Raw genomic sequence first — 26,041 nt, 5'->3', positions numbered from 1 at the left:
AATGCTTTGGTACACATACCCACAAGGGTATTTTCGAGTTTGACTCTAAGCTATTTCTACTAGATTTGGTCATTAACAGAAACTTTCAGAATATACTCATGTTCTTTACCCATACCATTGCTAAAAATGTTGATTACAACAAAAGATTCAGACAGAGCCAGATGACATAGCTACAACATCTGGGAATGCCAACAGACTAGTCATCAACGCTCTCAGGGAACAGTCCTTCAACCAGCTTGGAATCCATAAACCCACACTCTTATCTTGCCCTCTTTGCTATAAAGACAGCATACAAAATCTTTCCTGAAGCCTTGTGGAATTTGAGAAATGCCAAATGTAAGGTGTACCTCAGAATGGAGCTCTAGAACCTTATCAGAAAAAGATAAATGTGTCATAACTTGTTCCTAGTGAACTCAAGGTAACTTCTGGTGAACATTGCTTTATTTCCTAAACCCTAACAATCCAGCTAGTAACGGTCTAATCTGATCAGGCCTCTAAGTCATCACGCATTTTAATTGTCATTCTAGAGGTTTTTTTACTAGCTCCATTTTATCTTTCTTTATAACCTTTGTGACAAGCTTTTTAATAGACCCAGAAGAGCCTCAATTAACACACTGCAGTGGTCTCATATTATTGGTTATCTTTTTTATGTTTATATATTGGTTCTCCACAGGCATAGTGAAGACTTCTTGAGGGTGGGGCCATGCTTCCTACTTCTTTGATACCCCTCCCATTTCTACAGCTAATAAAATGCCTTGCATTTAGTGGTGCTCAGTAAGTATTTCTTGCTCAATTGGGAAATGGCCTGTGCTCATGGAAAAGACAGGCCTTCCTTAATCAGTCAAGAAATATTAGCTGAAATCTCTGACTCCTAGAAGTTGATAAGCAATCAGGAACCTTTACAAAGAGAAAAGGCAACAGTCCTGAGGCTGGGGATAAGGTAGGAAGCCAGTGAGCTAACTCAGCAATCCTGGTACCTGGTGGCAAAGACCAAAAATAGGCTGGAAAATGAAAGAGGAAAGGAGGCTTTTGGGGTTTTCTATGGGACTTGATAGCCAGTAGCCAAGAGTAGGTGAGGCAAAGCCCTCGTCTCTGACTATCAGGCTTAGTAAAGCACCAATTCTGCAAGCAGATTGGGGTCAGCCACCCTGCGGGTCCCCTGACCATTGTCAAGTTCGGGATAATGCTGCAGAGTACAGACTAAGTCCCCTTTGTTTCGTCAGCCTCCAATATGCAGCTGTAGCTAGTGGAGAGGCTGTTTTTTCAGGGGACAAAGCATGAGAAGGACACTCCCAGAGGCCACAGTGAGGCTAAGCTGACAGGATGATAGGGTTCAAGGGAGGGACGAGCTGATGTCTGGGAAGACCAGTGAACTTGCTCCCTGCCTTCACCTCCTCAACTTTTTGCTTTTCAGCTCTTGAGCCAGACTTTCTTAGGAACAATCAGGAGTCGGGGGCAGGGTGGGCATACAGTTGGCACACCCTGTTATAGTCTCATACCAGCTGTTTACAGCCATGACTGCTCTGATTGGTCGGGTTATGCTGTATTTGTCATTATATACTTCTTAACATTTTCCCCCAGTACAGGGAGTGAGGCGGTATGGCCTCAAGAGGACGGGAGACAGAGATACTGACCTTCCAAACAGGAAGTACTGTCCCCACAGAGAAGGGCCTGAACACCAGGGGGAGACTGCGTATTTACCCTTTAAAGAGGCAGCCTGTTTAACAGCTCCCCACTATGCTGATGTTCCCCAGAATGCCCTACTCCCAATAACTGTTTCTTAAGACTGTTGAGGCCCCACTTGAACATTTAAGACTAAAACCATAAGCTCTCTGCTGGAACGCATGTAGCTTTAGAGCATAGAGCAGAAAATTGAGATCAAAGGGGGAAAAGTCTTCTCTGAGGTCACACAGCTAGGGACAGAGCTGGGCTTAAAACTGAAGACCCCAGTGTTCAGGCTGTGATCTAGTACTCATCTTCCCACATCAGTGGCCCCTTTCCCCATCTTGCCACAGCCCTATTACTCTATTGCCTATTACCCTATTACTCTATTACACCTCTCCATCAGAGAAGATAAATCTTGACAGCTTTGTTTAGAAATATCTCCAGTCCTGAGGATGCTGTTGGGGCCAGAAGAGGGTTACAGAGATCCTGAGATCTTCCTCTTCTCCACTGTGAGGACAGCTTCCACCTCCCACTGCCCCATTTCTCATCCATCCTGTGCTAAGGCCTCCTTCACCCTAGCAATCTTCCAAGTCAGATGACTGGGACTTGACTTCTGGCTTTGCCTTCCCAGCTGGGTGACCTGAAGCACATTTCTTAAAGTCTTAACCTCTCAAAGCCTTGGGTTCTGTGACACCAAGATAATCACAGCACCTTCCTCAGTGGATTTTGGTGAAGAGTCTGTCCAATAATGTAGATAAGATGTCTGGAGCACACAGGGCACTCTCTGAAGGAGGCCAGCACTGCTGCTATGATTTTGTTATCATTACTGCCAAGGCTTGCCCTGCCCAGACACAGCCTGTAACCACAAGCTCTCTCCAGGCACAGCAGGGATCACCAAAGCCTGGCATTGTAGGGATCTGCCCAGCCTGATTTAAGAAGCCACCCAGCTTTGCCTTAGGCCACTGGAAAGTCTGGACCTGAGGGGCTTGGATTTTCCTTGGGCTCTAAGCTAGCTCTGGTTAGAAGGGGAAAGCCTCATCCCTGACACTGGGAAGGGAGCAGAAAAGTGAAGGGGGCCAGAGTGTTCCTTTCTGCAAGAGAAGCAATGGAGGTGCCCACCTTGAAGATAAATTGAGGAGCCATCAAAAGAAATGAAATCTTGCCATTTGCGATGACGTGGATGGAACTAGAGCGTATCATGCTTAGTGAAATAAGTCAGTCGGAGAAAGACAACTATCATATGATCTCCCTGATATGAGGAAGTGGAGATGCAACATGGGAGGCCTGGGGGGTAGGAGAAGAATCAATGAAACAAGATGGGATCAGGAGGGAGACAAACCAAAAGTGACTCTTAATCTCACAAGACAAACTGAGGGTTGCTGGGGGGAGGGGGGCTGGAGGAAGGGGGTGGGGTTATGGACATTGGGGAGGATATGTGCTATGGTGAGTGCTGTGAAGTGTGTAAACCTGGCGATTCACAGACCTGTACCCCTGGGGATAAAAATACATTATATGTTTATAATAAAATAATAATAAATCTAAAAATTTTTTAAAAAAAGATAAATTGAGGAGCAATATAGAAAAATGAGAAGCAACAATAGAACAAAATCCACTGGACTTAAACCCCAAAAGAGGGATTCAACCCATCCCTACCACCACCCACTGTTTTCTCCATGAATATTCACTGAATACCAACACCTCTGTGCACTCCACATCCTGTTTCCTTGTCCCTTCTTCTTCTCCCTGGGGGATCAAGGTCTTCCCAAGCCTGTGGGTACCTAAACACAGACTAACTGGCCTAAAACAGACAACCATCAATGATGAAATAGTCTTCCTGTAGGACTGTAAGGTCCCTTTCAAGGCTTTTCTCTAGTACTGTGGTTCCTGCCAGATTTTAACTCTTACTCACATCCTTTTACATCCTGGAGAAATCATACCTAACTCAGGAGACAGAGGCTAGTTCCAGCTCTCACACTATCCAGACGTGGGTCAGAGGGCCAAGGTTTTAGGCTCTCTGGGACCTGGGTTCCTCCCTGTGTGATGGCGGGGCCTGGTCAACCATACTGTTTGGCTCCATTCCAGCCCCAAAGATTTCCCCAGAGGCTCTCCTCATGTGCACAGAGCATGCCTCCCACATTCCACCCCAAGCCAGGAAGTACTTCCTATCACTTGAGTGCAATACTCCCATTTGGCTTGCAAAGATGAAAAATCTAACCCTTACCCCCAAACTGTGGCCCTCTATATACCAGTTTTTACACTAACTAGGACTTCAAAAGCCCTATATCATCAATGCTTGTTCCTAAGTCATAAGTAAAAGCAGAATAATATTAATACTTGAGACTTGGTGTAGACCAGACCCTGGGATCTACTCACATTTCATCCCCATAACAACTCTCTGAGATATGTGGCATCATCTTTAAAAAGTCCTTAAAAGACAAACCATGGTTCAGAAAGCTTAAGTAACTTACCTAAGGACACACAGCCAATTAGTAGCATAGCTAGGACTCAAGCTCATGATGGCATGACTTTAAAGCTATAAACCACTAAGCCATATGGCATGTGCCCAAGAAACACCCTAAGCTGAGCCTCACTCAGAGCTTTCTCAAGCATTCTATAGATCCAGACTCAATAATTCATGATTGAGCATTCCCTCAGAGCTGGACCAAGTGTTTTCCCAGGTATGCAATCTCATGTCAGCCTCACAAGGACTTTATGAGGTCATCATTACTCTCCCCCCAACAGATAATAATATTGAGGTTTATAATGGTATTACCAGCAGTCACACGGCTTGTCAATGGTGCCCATTGCTGCTAAGAGGCAGAGCTGGAATTCACAACTAAATGTTCTGACTCCAGGCTCAGTTCTCTTGTTGCAAAAACAAAGCTGATGCATGAACCCTGACTTTAGTACTTGAGGCCAATGCTGTAGCTTTGGGGTATTCGAACTGCCTTCTCCTCTCATCTTCCCCTACTCCATGCATGGGGGTCATGGAGGCAAGGATACGTATAGCCACTTCCAAAGTGCTTGCTAGGAGCCAGTCACTGTGCTGGCATCTTTCTGCTTTACCTCATTTATTTCCCCCAACCCTCAAATCACTGTCCCTTCCTGGTGATGACATTAAGACTCCCAAAGCCCAGGCAACTCGTCCAAGGGCCACATCTTATAGGGGAAAGGGCAAGCTTTTGTGGATGGTGATGTTGCTTCAAACAGGTTGCTTTGAACCAGTTTCTAGCCTGTGGAGGCTACGCTGGACACGGGGGTTCACCTTGGTGGTGAGGACACAAGAACAAATAAGGTACAGTCCCTTCCCTTGAGGGGTCCCCTTTTGGTAGGGAAGCCAGAAGGGTTAAGGAGACAGGGGCTTTGGCAGCACTAGGAAGGGGGCCTGAGGTGTGAAGAGGAAGTGAGAAAAGACTTCCAGGAGGTGGCACCAAGCCAGTCTTGAAAGAGGTGAGAGGACTAAGGAAAGGTACAGAGGTAAGAAATCCTTTCTGGGCAAGGGGAATGGCATAAAGAGAAAAAGCCTGGTGTGCACAAGGCCAGAGTCCTGACCAGTGGCCTGCTCATTGGTGGCTAAGTTAGTAGGCAAAGGGGATCAACAAGGTATACAAGTCCCTTGGCTTGACACCAGAGCTAAAGCATACTGGGGAGCCTGCTCTTTGCCCCCGTCTTCCTACCAGGTCCCCTGGGGCCCAGGTCTGGGAATGGGGCCCAGAATTCCCCAGAGATACTGCATGGAACATAAGGAATGTAAACAATTTCCTGCTCCACAGGCCAGAGATTCCTCCCTATATACTGACCCTCCATGTGTCACTGGAGGTCACCTAGGAAACAGCCCCAGACACAGGGCCATGACCCAGGGCTTAGCTTCTCAGAGAAGAGTCTGTGCTTTTCCATCCCAGGTCCTCTGCCCACCCATCTCCTCACTGCCCACCTCTACCATGCCTGCTGCCCCTTTAAGGACCTGAAGACCATGCTTTGTGAGCAGCAAACAGGCTTGATAACCCCCACTTCCAAACTGAAGCAGCCTGAATTTTGCAGATGTCAAACTTGACCCTACAAACTCAGCTGGGTTTTTTTCAACTGCTACCCACTCTAACTATGGGACCTCAAACAAGTTACTCAGCCTCTTTGAGCCTCACTTTCTTCATCCATAAAATGGGGCAATAATAACAGCCCCTACCTCATAGGGTTGTCGTGAGAATAAATTAGTTACTCTTTGTAAAGTGTTTGGAACAGGGTCTGGTAATAATAAACACCATCATGAACTCTACAGCTAAGCTACAGTTATAATTGGGAAGATTCCTGGACACTGACTGTATGAATCACAGAAAGTTCACTCTACATAAGAATGAAACTGACATAGTCTGATGGGGGTTGGCAAATATTATAGAGGCTAAATTCAACCCATTTTTGTAAATATGGTTTTTCTGAAACGCAGCCACACCCTTTCATGTAAGTATTGTCTACAGTCCCTGCCCCTTTACAGAAAATTTGCTGATTTCTGTGTTATTAGCTTGAATCATATAAGTGACGGTATTCAATTATGCTCAATCTACAAAATCATCAATTTCATGTGGTTCAACTTAGCAATTCAAATTGGCTTATCGCTTGTCCTATTGCCTTGCTGCAATAAAACAGAGCGGCGTGCTCTAATTTCAGTGATTCTAATCATAACAAAGTTATGGTCATCATCCACTGAGCCCTACTATAGTCAAAGTTTACCTCAGACTTTCAATACACCCTGGCAAGGTAAATATGACCATCACCCCAGCTTGTAGAGAAGAGGAAATCTGAGGCTTGGAAAGATGTGCTGTGTGAGCCTCGGACTTGATCCAGGTCTCCAGACCTGGCGACCTCTCCCACATCTGGTGGCTGCGTCACACAGCTGGTGGGCTGTCCCCCCACAGTGCTCCCCAAGAGGCCGTGGGGAGGGAGACCCATCTGATTTGGACAGGACCTGGAGAGCACAAACACGTCTCATCCCTCCCACTTTTCTGCTGGTCCATCTCTCAGACAGGGCTCGGACCCCCTGGTTGATAAGGCCCCATGCTGTGACTCCCCTGCCAGCCTCAGGACAGTGCTCAGAAGCATCTGGCTTGTAGTGCAAGTCCCCAGCAGGGCTGGGGAGGGAGCAGGGAGCAATTTCAAAAATAAGCAAGTTCTCTTTCCAGGACTGGGGGAGCTATTTTTAGCAGCCGCCTAAATTACGGTTCCCCCTCTGCTCTGGGAAAGGCAAAGAAAGCAAAAGTAAACTGTCTCAGCCCCAGGGTCCCCCTCCATGCAGGTTGAGGGGTGGGAGATACAGAGCCAGGGGAAACAGGGATGAGGAAAAAGAGGGGTCTTTCTGGGTAAGCAAAACTGAAAATTCCCCAATGTGACATTTCTCTGACTCGGGGGTGTTATGTGGCAGTTGTGGATTTTCCCAATCCGTTTTCTCATTTTGAGAAATGATAAAGAGAACATAGATTTCTTTGTCTCACCAGGGTAGAAAACAAGGACATAATTGCTCTCCTATGTCCCAGTCAAGCATGCGTTCATTCGTTCATCCATCTATGCCCTGAGTGACCGTCATGTACAAAGCAATATTCTGGGTGCTTTGGATAAACCCAACATCAAATTCCAGCCCCACTGGGTCTACAGACTTTCTGGGGAGGCATGGGCATAAACAGACCCCAGGCCTAAGCACATCCACCCATGGATATGGCATTGAAGCTGAGAGTCAGAGGAAGGAAAGATGTGGGTGCATCTCATGGGGATGGTCCAAGAAATCATTCACAACAAAAGGTATGCCAGAGGGAGGACTTGGTGTCAAGAAAAACCCTAAGTTGAGCATGAGGTGAAGGGAAATCCCACTCACCTTTGAACCATGGGTTTTCGGGACACAGACTCCTCTCCCACCCCAGTAGCAACTCCACATAGAACTTATGACTGCCCCAAATGTCATTCCTCATTGCAAGAACCATGAGAGATCACTTCTTACTGCTATCCGCCATTTACTGAAGAGACACCTTGTTCCCGAAGAAAGGATTAGTGTCACACAGTGTTTTCAGCGGGGACAGCTCTTGAGCTCGCAGCAAGAGTAACAGGAGGTGGCTTTGAAATGCTTACAGGACAGCACGTACTCCAGTTAATTTTATGCAGTTATGATTTAATACGGCATCTTTACCTTTGTTTACATTTCTCTCAACTGTGGTGGCGCCATGAATGGTCTGTGTTTGTGCAAGCTTTGATAAATTTTAACTTTTTGTGATAGATTTGTGTCTATTTTTTGGTAGCATATCAGAGAATAGAGTAGCATCTACAAAACTTTTACACATTCATGACCTACCGAACTTTTTAATTTTTTTTTCTCGAGATTTCCAGGCTGTGTAGTTCATCTACACTTTTTTTTTTTTTTCAAATGGCTGAAAATGTCCAAAAAAATCTTCCAAAATGTTTACTGAAAAACAGCCACATTGAAGTGGACCTGCACAGCCCACACACACGTTGTTTGAAGATTCACTATTATTTTCTCAGGCTGAAATGTAGGACTTAAAGAGGGGTGGTGGAAAACAAGATTGGGGCCAGATAAAGGAAGGCCTTGAATGCCCGGTTAAGGAAGGGGAAGTCACTGAACGATGGGTGGCTGGCTGATAGAAGCGAGATCTTGAGTTGGGACTCAGATCAGAGCTGGAATTTGGACAGGCAATTTCTGGTGGCCCTGATGGAGGGCATTACAGGAAAAAGGGACATCAGAGGGAAGATCTAGACAGCATCTCTGCGTGAGTAAGAGTTAATGAGGCCCCACACTGTCGAGAATGGAGGGGAGGGGATGGATGCTAGAGATGTCACGGAGGGGTGTGCACACTAACACATGTGTGAGCTGATGAGGGGGCTTTGGCAAGACATGGACTGGACACAGAAAACAAGGACTTGGGCTGAGATTGAGTGGGAGTGGTGGGGAGCTCTTTGGGCAACAGCTGTGAAGTAAAAGAGAAGAAGGAATTTCCACTCCAAGTCTCTGCTACCCATTAGAGCCAGAGGTCTGGGGTTCCTGGCCAAAGGGAAACCACCCTACACGTGACATGGGTTGCCCCTCCCTCACAACCCTGCTCCCTCCCGCCCCCCACCCCGCCTCTGCTTCTGGGAAGCCAAGTCCCTCCCCTGGTTCACACAGATGGTGCTGTCCTTACTGAAAGGATGCAAGGGAAAATAGCGCACAGCCTCTTCCCCGCACTCCTACATCAGAACACCCAAACATGCTGAGAACCCACATTATTGGAGGCAGCCCAGCTCCCTCCTGACCACTCCTCCTGGTCCTCTTCTCCTGGGGTCCCAGCACAAAAGCATTCTCTCCCTCAGGAAGGCAGAGCCCCAAGGAGCTGCCAGGGCCAGTCAGCCCTGGGACCCTCAGCTGGGCTATGTTCATGGTCATACTCTGGACCCTGGGCTGAGTCTTCCTCAGACATGGTGCCCCCCTCCCCCGCCCTTGTCATCCTGCTAGGCCTTCCCACAGTCCTGCATTTATACCAGAAAAGGCCCTGTGTGTGGCCTCAGGGCTCCACTGGACATAAATCCTGGACCACAAGCACATTCCAACTCTCCAGGGTAGGAGGCAGGGGGAGGGGGACTGTAGGAACTGGGGGAGGGGAGACTAGGAATGGGGTTGACCCCTAGAAGGTAAATGTGATTGAAAATGTAGACCCAGGTGACCTCTTGCTGCCCTTCACTCTTGTTTATACAATTCCATCGGTTCGTTCATTCATTCTAATAAATACTCATTGCACACCTAAATACCATGGAAAGGGTGTGAAAAAATACCCTATGGAAAGGGCTGGAAAAATACCATGGTAAATGGGAGCTCAGTTTGGTGGGGAAGAGAATCAAGCAAACCAACATACTAAAGTGTAGACATGGTTAGGATCAAAGTACAAATGTTTGAGTGTGAGGAATGTTGGTGGAACTCCATCCCAACAGGTGTTCTATTCCTCCCAGAGCACTCTGCTCATCCTAACGGTTTAGTGGAGACATCCTATAAGAGAATAAGTGCTGGGAATACTCAGGGTGCTATCCAAGATTAGGACCAGATGTCCACCCCAGGATTCATAATATAATAAAAGACTGAAAACACCCAAACACCCAAACTACTAAACCATAGGGGATAGTTTAGACAGATGGACATAGAGACATCAAATTGTACACACTTGCACATGTGCACATGGCTGCCTAAAGTGATTATACTTGGGTTGCTGGAATTTGGGGTTATTTTTCTTATTTTTCCAAATTTCCTATAATGTGAATTTATCCTTTTAATCAGAAAAAAATGATGTTCTTTTTTAAAGAAGATAAACCCTAGACTACAAAAGAGGAGGCTTAGGACTGAATCCAGTCTCTGCCCTTGCAGGCTACCTGGGACAAGAGAGCATAACTTCTTTGAACCTTGTCAGTAAATGAGAAGGGCAAACTCCATGCTCTTCAGAGCTTCTTCCAGCCCTGACACTAGGTTCTGTGCCACAAGCTACATAAAGTACTAAATAATGCCGTTCAACCAGATCCTATCCCCTGAGCTCTGACGAGTTCCTCATTCACCCGTTTGCTCATTCCTGCAACCACCACTGCTGTCAGCACTCCCTCCATGCCTGGCACTGCTCTTGGTGCTGGGGGTGCAGAGGCAACTAATGAAACACGCACTGCTCCTCCCCTCACAGAGCTAGGTCTCCCAAGCTCAAGGCCTCCTTCCACTGCTCTTCTCTTCCACCCCTAATGCCCTATCCCATTAATGATTCTTGCCATCACTTTTCCAAAATGCCTCAGGGATGTGTGTTTCATTCCCAAACACCACATTCCAGACCTGATCCAATCCCATGTAGTCTCATGCTGGGACCAGTGTTGACTCCACATGCCTCCCCTTCTCAGCATCCTGCAAAAGGTTTTTGACTGATGTCTCCAGGAGCACCTGATTCTGCATCCCTTGGGTCGGCATCCCTCAGAGTCCCCAGTCTAAACTGAAAGCCATCTGCTTCAATCATTAGATTTGGCCATTGGGGGGGACTCACAAATTCCATACCAACCAAAGCTTGAAATCAGATCTACACCCTACAGACCAATGAGGATTCGAAGAACTGGTACTCTCTTGCACCTGCGGGTGGGAACGTAAAATGACATAGCTATTGTGGAGAATGGTTTTGCCACTTCTTAAAAAGTTAAACAGACACCTCCATATGATCCGGTTGTTCCAATCCTAGGTATTTACCCAAGAGAAATGAAAACATATGCCCATATAAAGTCTTGTTCATGAATGTGCTTAGCAGTTTTATCTGTAATAGCTCCACACAGGGGGCACCCAAATGCCCATTAACAGGGGAATCCATAAACAAATTGTACAGTTATCCATATAATAGAATACTACTCCGAATTTAAAGGGAACAAACTATTGATACATGCAACATGTGGACAGAGCTCAAAATAATTATGGTAGGTTAAAAAAAAAAGTCAGAGGAAAAAGGGATTCATATTGTACAATTCTGTTTATCTAAAGCTTGAGAAAATGTAAAGTCATCCATAGTGAATAAAAGCAGGTCGGTGGTTGCCTCCAGAGGCAGTGGAAGACAGGCAGGAAGGGGGTGGATCTTAAAAGGGCATAAGGAAACTTTTGGGGATGATGAATATGTACATAATCTTGACTGTGGTAGGGGATTCAGAGGTATGTACATAGCTTAAAACATATCAAATTATGTACTTTAATTAATAAGATTATTGCATGCTAATCATACCTCAATAAAGTTATGAAAAACAAAACAGGTCCATTTATAGCCTCACACCATCAAAGCACCAAGGGCTCTGGCCACTACAGTTGGTTACTCTCTAGAAGGTTCCTAATATTATACACTACTGTAAAGATTCTAGGTAAAACCTGAGAGGTGCAGGACGGGAAGAAGGAATCCCCCAACCCAGGCCCAAACCTCAGCTGATCTGGTCCCATCTTGTTGGAGGCACAGTAGTGGTAAACTGTAAAGAGTATAGACTTTCATTAAGCCTGTGGCTATATTACTTAGTTCCTAAAAGCCTCAGTTCCCTGTGGACACACGGATGACGGAGCCCACCACGAGCGCCCTATGAAAGGACACGTATCATGTGCCCAGCTCAGCACCGGGCACATCCCAGGCCCTCAAATTCTGTTCCCTCCTCGTCTCCCAGCCCTAGGCTCCTCACAGTGGTGCTAAGGTTCATAGCTCAGCTGACCAAAGCAGGAGAAGCTGAGGGACTCCCAGGAGTCAAGTGAGGAGGAGGTTAGAAGCCCAGTGAAACTCAAACAGGCACAAACCTGATTCCATGGGGAAGTCTCTGGGGCTAGGGCTGAGTTCACAGCAGCCCAGGGCCTCTGGGTGGGTCGAAATGGACACTCATAGCCTGGGTTACAGTCCTGGAGTTTGTTAAAAGCATTAGAGATGCTGAGGGGAGTTGAGAAGAGTGGCCATGACATGGAGTTTTCAGGAAAAGGGATGGGGAAGGATGTGGATTTAGTAGGGTGTGAAGAGGAAGACACCTGACCCTGGTACACTACACAGGTAGGTATAGGAAAAGCCCAGAACTGACCAAAGAATAAAAGGAAAGAAGAAACTAATGCATGGGAGTGTGTGAGAGAGTTCAACTCTGTGATGCAGAGGTGGCTATGCAGGATGGTTATGTGTGATACGTGTGGTGTGTCTTTATCTGTGTGCATATATTTTTGGTCTATGTATATGTGTGTTCATCTCCAGGAAACAAATACATGGGATTCTATGGACTTTCAAGTCTCAGCAGAGAGAAGACCCAGTTAGTTTCCCAAAGTACAGAAGCAGAGGAAATAGCAACACCACACAAAATCAGCCCCCTTAGTTTATAAGAAGTTACCCACGCCTGACACTCAGGAAGTATCACTGTAGGGAACGCAGTATTTGCCCTTCAGTTCACTGTGTGCCTCACTATGGCCTGGGAGGGGAGACCCATTCCAAAGATGCTTGCCCCTGCCAGGGACCCAAGACCAACATTCCCATTCATAATCTCATTTCATCTCAAGAAAGCCCAGTGAGGTCAGGATTTCTGATTGAGGAAACATGGAGGTTCAAGGCTAAGACAGAATGACATCCAGACTGGGGCTCTTTCCTGTAACACACCATCTCATTCCAACCCAGTCCCTATTCCACTCCAGGTACGTGCATATGCACGTCCCTGTGACCACGTGTATCTGTATCTATGGGTGTATGTGTGTCTGTGTATATGCGGGTCTAGCAGGTATAATTAACTGGGTTTCCTTTAGGAAATACACAATCTCTCAGCCTCTGCTATTTGAAATATATCCCCAAACTAGCCCATGCGCCACACTTTTACAAGATAGATATTCAAAACATTTCCAGGAAGAAGGATTCACTTAAAAATAGGTTGGGCTCAAACTTCCACATTGGCTTTTACTGAACTATCCTGCAAAGATGATATTATGGTTTGCCTTTTTACTTATAGGGAAATTAAGGCTTAGAGAAGGTAAGCAACTTGCCCAAATTAGTAAAGTACATAAAACATGTGAGTCTCAGTTTGGTCCATTCCAAAAACTCAGACACGGCCTCCCTACGGCACAGAGATGGCAGGGTGTGTAAACAGTTGGTGCCCCCACAGCCATGGCAGCCTCCTGTGGTGCCCCGTCCCTTCCCCATCACCCCATGCCAACTCTCAGGGGACGACACAGCACTACTAGGACAGAGAAACCCTGTCCCACGACCACAGAGAGCAACCCGGCCCATTATCTTACCACACACACTGAGTCATAGAAGGGTCCAGGTGGTTTCCTCCTCTGGGTCAGCTTCTTGGGCGCATGTGCTGGGCAACCTCAGAAAGGCCCCCTGCTTGCCTGAAGGCTCTCCTGTTGTTGTCCTGAATCTCTGCTAACATTTGAACAAGGAGCCTTGCATTTCCATTTTGCACGGGGCCCCGCAAATCGTGCAGCTGGCCCTGCCCATCTTCCCCGGCAGGGAGCTCAGGGAGCCTTTCCCAGGAAGAGCAGCCCCGCCAGCCACTCCCTGTGTGTTTCCAAAAATGTTACCCACAGCCCCTGAATGGTCAGGACAGAACAGAGACAAGTTACTTTAATCTGGAGTGGCTTCCTGCCTGCCTGGCCTTGATGGGCAACTCAGTAACTGCTAGACAGCTCCTCGCCCCGTGTCTCCTCGGTATCCTACCTCACTCCTCCGCTCCACCACATCCCCTGGTTTCCAACCATGTTGTCCTTCTCCTCCTTAAACGCACCATAGCTCACAGGGTTGAAATTCCCAGAGAGCATGGGCATTTCCGCTCAGATCCCCAATTCCCCCCATGGAGCTTTTTCAAGCACACGCAGCAGGAACTTGATAAGTGTGGGTGGATTTAAATAAATGGCAGTATTTCCTGAATTCCTGACCCTATCATAAGACAGATCAATGTGACATTACATTACATATACACAGAGATTGTATTACCTTCTGCAATGGGATAAGCACTAAATACAAGAGACTGTGTTAGTTCTAACTCTGCTCCATTTGGGCTCACAATATTTCCCCCATCCTATTGTCCCCATGGCCATCTCTGCTTCCCCTTCCTCCTCTCCCACCCTCTGCAGGTCCTCCCTTCTTTAGGCAGCCTTCCTGATCATCCCAACCTACTCGAATTCTCCAAAACACACTCTGAGCACTCTTTGTTCTGTTTAGAGGACACCTGACCATATACCACGTCACGGCACCCCCATGTTATTGGATTTCTTGTGCTAACTTAAATTTTTTACATCAGCAAACTTTCCTCCTTATCTAGGCTCTGAGCCCCCACAGGAATGGTTCTTGGCACAGTGCCATGTATGCTGCAGGTCATCTCCCTGATGGAAAGACGTCTAATGACAGTAAGTGGTAGTGGGGCAAAAAGAGGAGAGAAAGTTATTAATTCCCAAGAAGGAAATCCTCGTGGCAAACCAAATAAGCTTAGGTACTTTGATCCCTTCTCTTCTGGAGTCCACAAGAGGTCAAACACATCCAGACCTTGGCCAGATACCCTGAAGAGGCATTGCAAGTGACACTCAGCAGGAAGCAAAGGCATGCTCCTTTATGAACCTGCATGGTTAAATCACATCTTGGCATTCCCAGACAAAAAGCAGGACATTTTCATTTCTGTTTGTAGCTATTTTCTGCCCCCCTCCATCCTACAAACAAAAGGCGTATGCCCTGTATAAAAGGCATAAGAGATATTTTTCTTCTCTATGCTTTGAGGAAAGGGATGTTTTCTCCAGGGGAATGGGGACCCAGGCTCCAGGACTTGAGACCCTGGAAGCCAAGCCACCCCTCCCAATGGCTACAAGCCCCAGGAGATGTCTTTGTGTGGACTCTCTCATTTCTAACCCACCTTTCTTGGACTGACATCCCTGCAAGCTCTGCCTTGATTCTCTCCACCAAAGGGGCTTTATTAACCTAGGAGGACTGCTCATCTGCCCCCTTAGTGCCCAGCCATAGAGACCCATGACCCTCCTGAAACCTCACTTCTGGGTACCTCTTCTGTCCTGTCACCCCTCTAAAGGCTCGTTAACCTCTTCTCCCTCCCCCCTGGTATTTCGGAACACTGAAATGCTGATACCTGGCCCCATGGTCCAGGCCACTCTCATGCCTCTGACTTCAACCAGCTGCTTCCCCCTGTCTGGAGCAGCTTCTCTCTGGCCTTCCCCAGGTGCCTGGCCACTCACAGGGCAAGCCACACTCCTTTCCCCACAGGCGGGACTTAGACACCCCTCCCTGGCAACCTGCGTCTCTCCCACCATCAAACGTCAGACAGACCTGCTATTTCTTCCTGAACTGTGGTCACTATCCCTGGAATGTGACCTTCTTGGGGTCGGGGACAGTGCCACATGGTTTATCAGGAACCCACACAGAGCCTGGCACTCAGCAGACCTGCCCGGGCTTTGCCAAGGTTCATATCTCTGATCTCCATCCTGTTTTGGCCTTTCTCCCTCAAACAAATATTCCATATCCTTACTTCAACTAATCCGGTGACAGTCACTCCCAAATCCACCTCCCCCCATGCTTCACCTCCATATGTCCAGCTCCCCACCTCTCCATTTGGATGGGCTCACACAGTCCCACCGACTTCCTCTCAAATGGACTTCATGTCCCTTCAGGCCACCCTGGCTTCCTTCAGTGAAAGACACCACAGTCCTGAGGTCCAAAGCTATGGAATCATCCTAAACTCTTCCTCTGTTGTCTTAAGCCCTGCCCCATGCCAGGATTTTATATGCATTATTTCAGTGCAATGAACACTTAGAAGTGGATGTTCACAGGAGGCAATGGGTGTCTCCACCAAGTCAAGGGACTTGCCCAAGGTCAAGCACATAATCCACTGAGCTGGGATCCGAGGCAGGCGACCTGCTCACACCTTCTTCTTGGCTTCAGGCCAAACCACCAACAAGCTCCCTCCTAGGAGCACATCATGGCTTCTCATCCCTTTTCCCTTGATTTAGCTCTTGGTTTGCCCACTCTCAGGAGATCTCCAATGATAGCACACCCTCAGGGGCTGAGCAAAATGACAGGTTTCAGGGCCCTGAGATCTGAGTTTGAGTCAGCAAGGACCCAGGAATCTGTATTTTAACAAGCTCCCGGAGGGACCAGGAATGCAAGTAGTTTCATTCTCTCTAGGTTCTCTTACCTCCTCTTACACCAGCATCTGTCCTCAAACTTCTTCACGATTCACCCCTTCTCTCCCGAGCTGCGGTCAGGTCCTCCGGTGTCTCCTCACACCTCACAGTAGAGGAGAATCACAGGGCCCGTTCAAAAATATCAACGCATGGATCCCAGCCAGAACCAACTAAAACGGAATCTCTGGGCGGGTATCAGGCGAGCAGTTCATCACGCTTTACCCCAGATTTCCCTGGTTTGAATAATGACAGTCCCATATCGCAGGGGACCTCTCAGTCCTGGGAAAACCAGAACAGTAGTGACCACATGGGCTCTGGCCTTTGTAAGCCTCCCTAGGTGATTCTAATTTGCAAAACACTGGACCACATCTGGGTCCAGAGGAGTCTCTCTCACTCAGACAACTGCCACAGGACATTCCCTAAAGCTGGAGTTCATTTGCCTTTTGTTTTCATTTAACTCTGGTGATCTCAAAATGTCTCTCTAGACCAATGGCATCCCATTACCTGGGAACTTGTTAATAAAAAGCAGAGCTAATTCTAAATCATTTGCTCTTCTCTCATGTTCACTAGATCTTTGGCAAATCCCTCCTGAGAGCCAGTGGCATTGACAGATTTGAAAGAAGTGGAGTTTAAGGAGTTAACTGTCAGGCATGAGAGGGTATGATGGTGGAGATGGTTTGAGGCTGGGAGGTCAGTCCCCAGGGAGGTGTAGTGGCGCTCAGAGGGGGCCTGGCTTTGTGTCAGATGCAACAAATGTTTGCTGACCACTAACTAACCAGCAGGCTTGTTCATGCCACTTCACTAAATTCAATACTAACATGGTGTTGGGTAAAACCTGCTGCCTTCTCTTGCTTGAGCTCAGGACCATTTGAGAAAGGGATGTGTGAAGCTGACAGATGGAGGTCACAACATCAGCCAGGCTCTGATAAAGCTATCCAAGTATGCAGCTTTATACCTCTGGACGAATGGACTGCCTAACATTCCACTCAGTTAGGCCAGCACACAGGTCCAGGCACTGGCATAGGAGGGTTGACCGTGGACCTCACATAGGAGTGGGCTCGTCTCCCAGAACTGGCCAGACACACCCACCCTGCAGACAGCAGATCCCAGAAAGGGGCAGAAGTATTGGCAGGCCCACCTCATAACTTCTTCTAGAGTCACTGGTTAGAGATGCCTCGCCCCTAGAGGAAGTGATGGAGAGGATGAGGTGTGAGAGTGAACAGCCAGGGCTGTCCCCCGCCTTCTCCCCATGCATGTTAGAACCCTCATGCCCTTGCCCACCCCCCAGAGATGCTGGCCCGGTCTGGGGGAGGAGCCAGTCACTGATGTCTTATAAGTTTCCCTGGCAATCCCTAGAGGCCATCAGGCTTGCATAACCACCCTGGGGAGATCCTCTCCTAGAAACGAGATACCAGGGATGTCCTCTGTATGGGTTGGATTGTTCCTATCTCATAACCAGGGAAACAAGTGCTCAGGAACATCTCTCCCTATACCCAGAGCTGGTGGACAGAACTGTAAGGGTGAGTAATGGCAAGAGACAGATCTGCTTTCTCCAAATATGCAGACTTACGGGTTTTCAGCCAGTTTGGAGCCAGATCAGCTAAAGCAGAAGTTCTAGAATCTCCTGGGGGGCTTGTTAAAATGCAGTTCTCTGAGCAGCACCCCCAAGCAAGTCTGATTCAGAGGGAGGGCTGTGTAGCTGTGAGGAGAGAAGACAGGCTGATTTGGTCTCTCTCAGACAGATGGAGGTCACAACATCAGCCAGGCTCTGATAAAGCTGTCCAACAGGATTTGGGATGACCTTTCCTGACTCACCCAACCTCTCTGAGGCTCAGTTTCTTCATTTGTCAAACACACATCCCAGCAGTAATGACCTCATGTGTTTTTTAGGAGATGACAGGGGACACACAAAGCTCCCCAGGTGGTGTATGGCCCAGAATGGGGATAAACTGTAGATGTTAATTATTATTTGTAGATATTGCTATGTAGGGGTGGCTTTGAAAAGACTGGAAGGAGGTTGGGGATGCAGGCAAAAATACCAAGAGGCAGAACACCAAGGAGAGAGTGAGCCAAGACTAAGAGGATGCAGGAAGGGGAGCTAGAAACGGAGCATAAGCCAGGGCACAGAACTGGCAGAGGATGCAGGGTGGGGGCTGCAACGATCGGGCTGGGAGAGGGGCTGGATTCAGAGGCACCCAAAGTAGAACTTCCTCTCTCCAAGCTCACGATTTACTCCACCCCGCCACCCTCATCTCTCTGGGCCCTACACCACATGCCTCTGTCCAGGCTCATTTGTTAGAACTGCCCCCCCTCACTGCACCCCCACCCCTGCCCTAGGGACTCAAGGAATTTTAGCAATGTGTCCAGTTCTTGTGCTGGAGGGAAAGAAGCAAAATAAAAGGGGGGAAGCTCTCTCTCTAGGCCTGTGTCTTTGTAGGACTTCCCACAGCCCCCTAGTCCTCCTCTCCCCCAGGAGATAGCCGTCCTGAGTCAGCATCTGGTTAAAAGTATCCAAACCAACAGGGACCCTAGTGGCCCTGCCTCCCTTCATCCAACCACGAAGCTGCCTCTGCCATGTCAGCCAACCCATGACCCTTTCCTCTCTCATAACTAGACTCAGCGCTCATCTTCCTGAACTTCATGGGATTACAAGAGTTTCTCCCTCTGTGTGTACACCTATTCCTTCCATCCATTCCATAAGTGTCCACCACACACCTACTCCATGACCAGGCACTATGCTGGGCAGTGGGGATTCCAACATGAAGAAGGTACAGTCCCTGCCCCACCCCCATGGGCTGAGGAAGGCAGCACTAGATCTGGAACTCACAGGAGAAAATGGGGGGCCTTGCCATGCTCTTCAAGTTCATGTTCTTGTTCTTCAATCTCCTCTTCTAATGTGAGAAGAGACCCCCCAGCCAGTGGTGGGGTGCCCCAAATTCCCCTCTTCTCTCTCTCTCACCCACACAAAACACACCAAAGAAAATACGCCCATCACACTTCATGGTTCCATGCTGCTCTCCATTCTGTGGATTTTAGAAATTTGTCTGAGCCTCAGTGTAGGTCTTCTTCAATACCTGCCCTGACCTCTCTATCTGGCAACTTAATTTTATTGACCTCTTGGATGTCCCAGCACTGGAGATACAGAGAAGAATAAGCTGTATTCCTGAACACCTAAAGATCCAAGTCTAGTGGGAGAGCCAGGCACTTAAACAGTCATAACACAATATGGGACACTCAAGCAAGACTTTGGGATGTGAGCAGAATAATACATCCCCTCTAATACCTCCCAGTTGTTGACAAGGAAGATACGAGGGGAGGCTTCCTGGAGGAGGCTATCAAGAGAAGAAGTAAGTCTGAAATTGAGCCTATGCGTTAGCTTAGTACCTGTCATTTCAGGCTGTCTTAATCACTTACCACTGACTCTGCTCCCATCCCCTCCATCTCTGAAAGCCCAGGACACCGGGGTTTTGGAAAAACAAATCCATGTGCAAACGATGTGATTATGGGTGGATTTTCTCTCTCCTTTGATTTAGAGTTAACGTTATAATACCAAGAACTACTTATGTAATAAAAACTAAATTTATAGAAGAAGAAGCTATTTCCCCTGGCTATTTTTAGGTGGTTGCCCAGAAAACCCACCTAGATACCCACCTTGGCCTTTCACCTTCAGTGTAAATGAAGGCCAGTGTGGAGTTTTCAAATATGGCACCCCTATCCTCGCTAGCTGGGAGCAAGCAGTGCTTTAGCAGACTAGAGGGCTGGAAATCAGAGTTGTCCCAGGCTCTGCAAAGAAGGAACTCAACTGCGAGCCAAAGGCTTCTTTGACTCGGGAAGCAGAGTGGGAATGAGGTTGTCGCCCCAAATTCTGATCAAGCACAGGGATCCAAACAGGTAGCGAAAAATCATTGTTTGTGTCAAGACTGAAGAACAGAAAGATGTAAGTTTTTGTGTGTGCAGGAACAGGAGAGACTCAGAAGCTTGAATAGCCCTTGCTAACGTGAATCGAGATTTCCTCTCAAGCGAGAGGTTTGCCCTGATATTTACTCCTGGTTGGCTTGACCGAAGCCAATCCCCCTTTCTCTGGGGATTTTATCAATTATTCAAGGGGCAACATTTTATTTCACTGAGACTTGGCTGAAGAGCCTTGGCCTTGAAACTGCTTATTGAAAAGTAGCTAAGACCTCAGGGATCGGATGCAGTTGAGAATCTAGAATTTTACCTTCTAAATTTGGCTCTGCTGCTACTTAGCTATAAGACCCCAGGAAAGTTAACTTCTCAGAGTTTCACCTTTTTCATCTATTCAAAGAGAGTATGACAGGACATACCCGTGACATAGTCATGAGGAGTAACTGGCAACTCAGGAATAATACTGCTTGTCTGATCCACAGTATTTTACAAGGAAAATATTTAAAATATTTCCTAATATATTTTGTCCCTGGGAAATCCAGGTATTTCATTTTTTTCCCTTTCCTTTCTCTTGTACCCTTTTAATATCAGCCCTAAGCCAAGACCTTCTCTCCCCCAGGCAAAGAACACACGAAGAACCCCCAGAAAACAAAGGTCAGCAGAGTTGGAAATGGCTGCGGAGAGGTAATGCTCTTTTCTCTAGTCAGGAATTGAGAAGAAACCTTTCCAGGACTGGGAGGGAAATGAAGTCAATGGCCATGATTTCACTACTCCCTTCCCCAACAGGGGGGTGGGGAGAGGGACAACATTAGAAACGACCAGTGACTCAGAATCCCAGAACAGGGAAACGCCTTGGACAAGGCCAGCCTTTGGCGGGGCCCAGAGCAACATGGGAAGGTTCACAAGGACCAGGGGCTGCCTTCCGGCCCATCTAGAATCCCCGCATCTGTCTGTAGAAGAGCTAGACACTCAAGCCCTCCAGGGACAGGGGCGAGTCCCAGGAGAGCCAGGGAGCCTGAGGATGCCGAAACTTCAGCAGCAGGCCCCAGGTCTGCCTTCGAAAGCCCTAGGGACAAGACCAGACACGGCCCCTTCAGTGAATTCCAGCACAGGAGCTCCAGATGCAGACGGGACAGAGAACACATCTGTGGAGATCAACAGGGACCCTGAGGTCCCACGGGGAGACACCCTCCCAGGGCGTCTGAGTTGGGACCTCATTGAACCAGGAGCCAGTTTCACATCAGGACAGGCTAAAGTACCTTTATTAACTGAGCTAAGATTTTTACGGCAAGTGACCGATTACAGGAAATAATTGGTTTTCCCTGAATGTGGGAGTTGTATATATTTGAACTTCCCATTTCTGTAAGGTTTTGGCCAATATTAGCTGCTATCACCATCATCAGTAACAAAATAAGTTATTCTCAAATTGACACAGAGGGAGGGAAGGCCAGGGAAAGAGCAAAAACAGTCCTACTTGTGTCAGATCCAAGTCCTAGGAGGGCAGAGGGTGGCTGGTTGGAGGCAAGGGACAGCGAGGGGAGGAGAGGGGCAAGGTACCACCTTTGGGCCTTACGTCCCCTCTCCTGTTCTTAGTCTTTGTAAAGAAGTCAAACCCTACAGTTTCACCCAGGTTTACAGCTAAGGAATCTCTCCTCCCCTCTACCCTTTGCTCTATACTCACCTGGCCTGTGAGGTAGGGGCTACAGAGGTAACAGGGCTCCTCCTCTCTCACCAGGCCCCTGGCTGCAGTCACGGTCATGGTCACCAGCCAGAGCTGGAGAATCAGGTGGCCTGAGCACAGATCCCAGCACCGCTTCTCATCTGCTATCATCTCTGGCGAGTTCCCTGTGCCTTAGTGTCCCCCCTGAGAAAGAGAATCTCAGCCACATGCGTCATAAGATTACCGTCGGGGTTAACTAGCGCGCTTGATGACAAGGGAGTGTCTGGCCCCTGGCGAGCACTGTGCCAGCATCAACAATTGCACACGTTCTCAATGACTATTCCAAACAACCCCTCTGCCTCCCATTTTCCACATACACTTACGACTGTGTGAGATAACGTTACTTTTTTATTATCTCTCTCTCCTTGAGACATTTTTGTTCATCATCCACCATTCTATCCACAGGGCCTAGAATCACCGTCTAGCACATAGAAGGAATTCTTATGAAATTTTACTCACTTTTAACCTTCGGCAGATTATATAGAATGCCACATGCCTCAGTTTACTCATCTGGAAAATGGGGTTCAGTGCCCATATAGCCAAACTGATGTGAGGATTAAATGAGGCACCATTTGTGACTATGCCCACACCAGCCCTGGGTACATGACGGATGGGTGCTGGCCCATCTGGGAAGAAAGTCCTGCCCCTCATTGGGGCAGGGTCTGCAACGGTTAATTCCAGACTCATTTCCCCCAATGTGAGGCAAGGCTGGCCAGCAGGACAACTGGCAGCCATCCAAGGAGAGGGCAAATGTCAGAAATGGGTGCCCGCAGGGCTGCCCTGGTCCTGATATGGGGTCTTGACCCAGGCAGCTGGAGTCTTTCCCCGCCCCCTGCTGCTGAGAGACACTGCCTGGGCCTGCAGCATTTGGGAGCCAAAGAAGGAGCTGAGCGGTGGGAACCTCCACCCGCCTGGGTCCCACGCCACATCCTGGCCTTGGGGGAGGTGGGCCCAAGGCTGGGACTCGCTTCCCAGCCATTCCCGGGTGGCCTGCTCTCCCGCCGGCCCAGCTGCGCCGACAGAACCCGAGGGCTGGAGGAGCAAGTCTGTCCCTCAGCACTGCCTGGTCCCCCCACACACGACAAGGCAGACCCAGACCTCAGCACAAGGTGGGGCTTGGAGTTTGGAGCGCAGGTCCATGAGCCCTGCAGCCCACCTGCCTGCCCAGCCTACGGGAGGGAGTGTGCTCAAACGCCAAGTCATGCAGGGGACACAGGGAAGAGATGGTTTCCAGCAGGGGTTTCCTGCTTTTCCCATTTCTCACAATTCCCCAGCTTTCCAGCCACTTCCCCTAGTATCAACTCTCTGACAATGGACCCAGGAAGAAATGAAAACAGGCACACAGGCTCAGCACGGATGGTGAAGAGGAGTAAATGAAACCCAGCGTGCACCCCATGAATTCATTCCTTCCACAGTCACATACAGAAATTCTACCCGGTGCCAGACGCGGTCCACTGGGGGATATGAGCTAGAATACAACAGAGCTGCTCATCAAAAGCACTGTTGGAGAGGAAGCAGGTCCGAGTGGTGAGCAGACAGGGGAGGGGTAGTGGGCAGGGTAGTGTACAGGGCGTGGTGGGAAACAGGGGAGGGGTCTCTAATAAAGCCTGCGGAAGGAGGCGGAACCAGGAATCCAGAAAGGGTGATAGCACAGTGGTCTGGCAGGCAGCATCTTGGGGGAGAATAAGAAGCTGACGAATGAAGAAACCACATCCCGCACCATGACATTGGCTTAGAATCTGCAGGGGACACTGTCTCCAGAATGATGGTGGCCTTAACGCCCATCCCCTCAGGTTTCAGGGATTTTCACTAGAAAAGAAGCCCTCCAAGAGACGCTTGGGTGGCTCAGTTGGTTAAGTGTCTGATTCTTGATTTCAGCTCATGTCATGATCTCAGGGTCAAGGGATAGAGACCCACCTCAGACTCAGCACTCAGTCTCTCTCTCTCTCTCTCTCTCTCTCTCTCTGCTTCTCCCCACACATGCTCTCCCAAATAAATAAATAAATAAATAAATAAATAAATAAAATTTTGCAGCCGCTCTGGAAAACAGTATGGAATTTCCTCAAAAAGTTAAAAATAGAACTACCTCATGACCCAGCAATAGCACTAGTAGGTATTTACCCCAAGGATACAAACGTAGTGATCCAAAGGGCACATGCACCCCAATATTTATATTTACAGCAGCAATGTCCACAGTAGCCAAACTATGCAAAGAGCCCAGATGTCCATTGACAGATAAGTGGATAAAGAAGACGTGGTATGTAGATATACAATGGAGTATTACTCAGCCACCAAAAGAATGTACTCTTGCCATTTACAACAATGTGGATGGAACTAGAGGGTATTATGCTAAGTGCAATAAGTCAGTCAGAGAAAGACATAGATCACATGATTTTACTTATATGTGGAATTTAAGACAAAAAAAAAACAGATGAACGTAGAGAAAGGGAAGAAAAATTTTAAAAGATATAAACAGAGAGAGGCAAACTGTAAGAGACTCTTAACTCTAGGAAACAAAATGGTTGCTGGAAGGAAGAAGGCTGGGGGATGGGGTAAGTAGGCATTAAGGAGGGCACATGATGTAATGAGCACTGGGCAGTATATGTAACTGATGAATCACTGAATTCCACCCCTGAACCTAATAATACACTATATGTTAACAAAATTGAATTTAAATTAAAAAAAGAAAGGAAATAAACCCTCTGAGGCAGGGACAGGGTCAGATCAGTCTCCACCCTCCGAGCTTAGAATAGTGATGGACACGCACATGGGAGGCACTTGGCAAATGTGCCTGAACGTGTCACTTAGTAAATAAACTCCTTGAAGGTAAGGTCAGGACTGACCCAGAAGAGCCCTTGCACCCTTCTTATCTTACCAGGATTCACAAAAATTCTGTTTTGCAATTTCTTGCATGCTGCAACTCTCTAACTCATACAGATAAGATACCTTCTTAGCCTCCAACACAGGTGTCTTTCCAAGGCACCAGCAGTGGAGTCTGTCTCCCAAAGTGCCACCAGCTTCCCCATATAGTCACACTCCCTCCAAAAGCCCTGGCCACAACTATGAGAATCACATGCCAATGGGGACAGCAGGCAGCTGGTGCCAATGTCCACACCTGGGTCTCTACAGAAAAGCACGGTGTTGCCACCCACACCCAGCTGCGGGCACACTGCAGGCCTGTGCACACACTGGTCCCCAGCACCCCCACCATAGGAAGCCTACACAGAGGAAACACCAATTAGAGTGCTTGGTTTGGATACCAGCATGGAACTGGCCCCTGGGCCAACTGCCCAAACACCAGCCATTCTTATTTCTTAGCAGGAGATCGTGAAGACTACAGGTTCCCCTCATTCTTCACTCAGCCAATATTTAATGAGGACTTAATATGGGCTAGACCCTGTCACTGGGACTAGGAATGCACAGTTGGCCCTATCATAACCCCTGCATTCTGGAAGCCCCTAGTCTAGGGAAAGACAGGGAGAACTGTGGTTTTCATACTCTGTGCACATACTCTGTAGCATTTATGCTACATCCAGGGCAGGTCTTCAAGGCCACAGATGAAGGAGAACCTCACCTCCCTTAAACTGGTGGGGAGGGGAAGAGGAATTAGAGAAGCTATAGACATAATTGTGCTTGGAACTATATCTCGAAGGATGGCTAGGTATTCACCTCTGGAGGTACCAACCCTCCACACAGAAGGAAGGGGAAAGTTTAAATATAGGCTGTGAGAGGTGGGCGCACAGATATGGTCCTGTGCTTGGTCATGAAGGGGAATACCCTCCTTGGATTCTGAAACTAAGTTTGGGATTTTCCAAATTCCCCTTTGGTCCATTGAGAGAATCCATTTCCAGACCAAGGAGGTCAAGGGGAAGCACACAACACACAGAGACAAAAGCAGCTCAGCAGCTCTGGGACAATTCCCCACCCCATCAGGGTCAGGGCTGCCTCGACAGACCCCTACTCAGAGAGCTGAGATGTGAGGACCCCTGACCTCCAGAGCGACCAAATCCTATTCCACAAGCTCGGATGCAAAAATCTGACCCTGGGGCAGACCACCATGAATGGCGACACTCTTGATGCCTGTGTGTGAA

The 26,041-nt window shown here is 48.1% G+C and overlaps 1 protein-coding gene across 4 annotated transcripts in view; it reads right to left on the bottom strand.

The window, feature by feature from the left end:
• DAAM2 (dishevelled associated activator of morphogenesis 2) overlaps positions 1-26,041 on the bottom strand; it is a 117,628-nt gene that overhangs the window by 57,459 nt on the left and 34,128 nt on the right. Inside the window, exon 1 of one of the 4 annotated variants that reach the window (XM_045071227.1) lies at positions 13,433-13,710. The exons of the other annotated variants lie outside the window; for them this stretch is intronic. The gene's annotated coding sequence lies outside the window, so the exon portion shown is untranslated. Of the gene's footprint in view, positions 1-13,432; positions 13,711-26,041 lie in introns of those variants that run through there. 4 annotated transcript variants of the gene reach the window in all.

The sequence above is a fragment of the Mustela putorius genome, unplaced genomic scaffold, assembly GCF_011764305.1.
Source record: "Mustela putorius furo isolate JIRA1106 unplaced genomic scaffold, ASM1176430v1.1 tig00003983_pilon_pilon_pilon, whole genome shotgun sequence".
NCBI lineage: Eukaryota > Metazoa > Chordata > Mammalia > Carnivora > Mustelidae > Mustela > Mustela putorius.
Note: the sequence above shows the minus strand (reverse complement) of the source record. Positions and strands in the feature narration are given on the sequence as shown.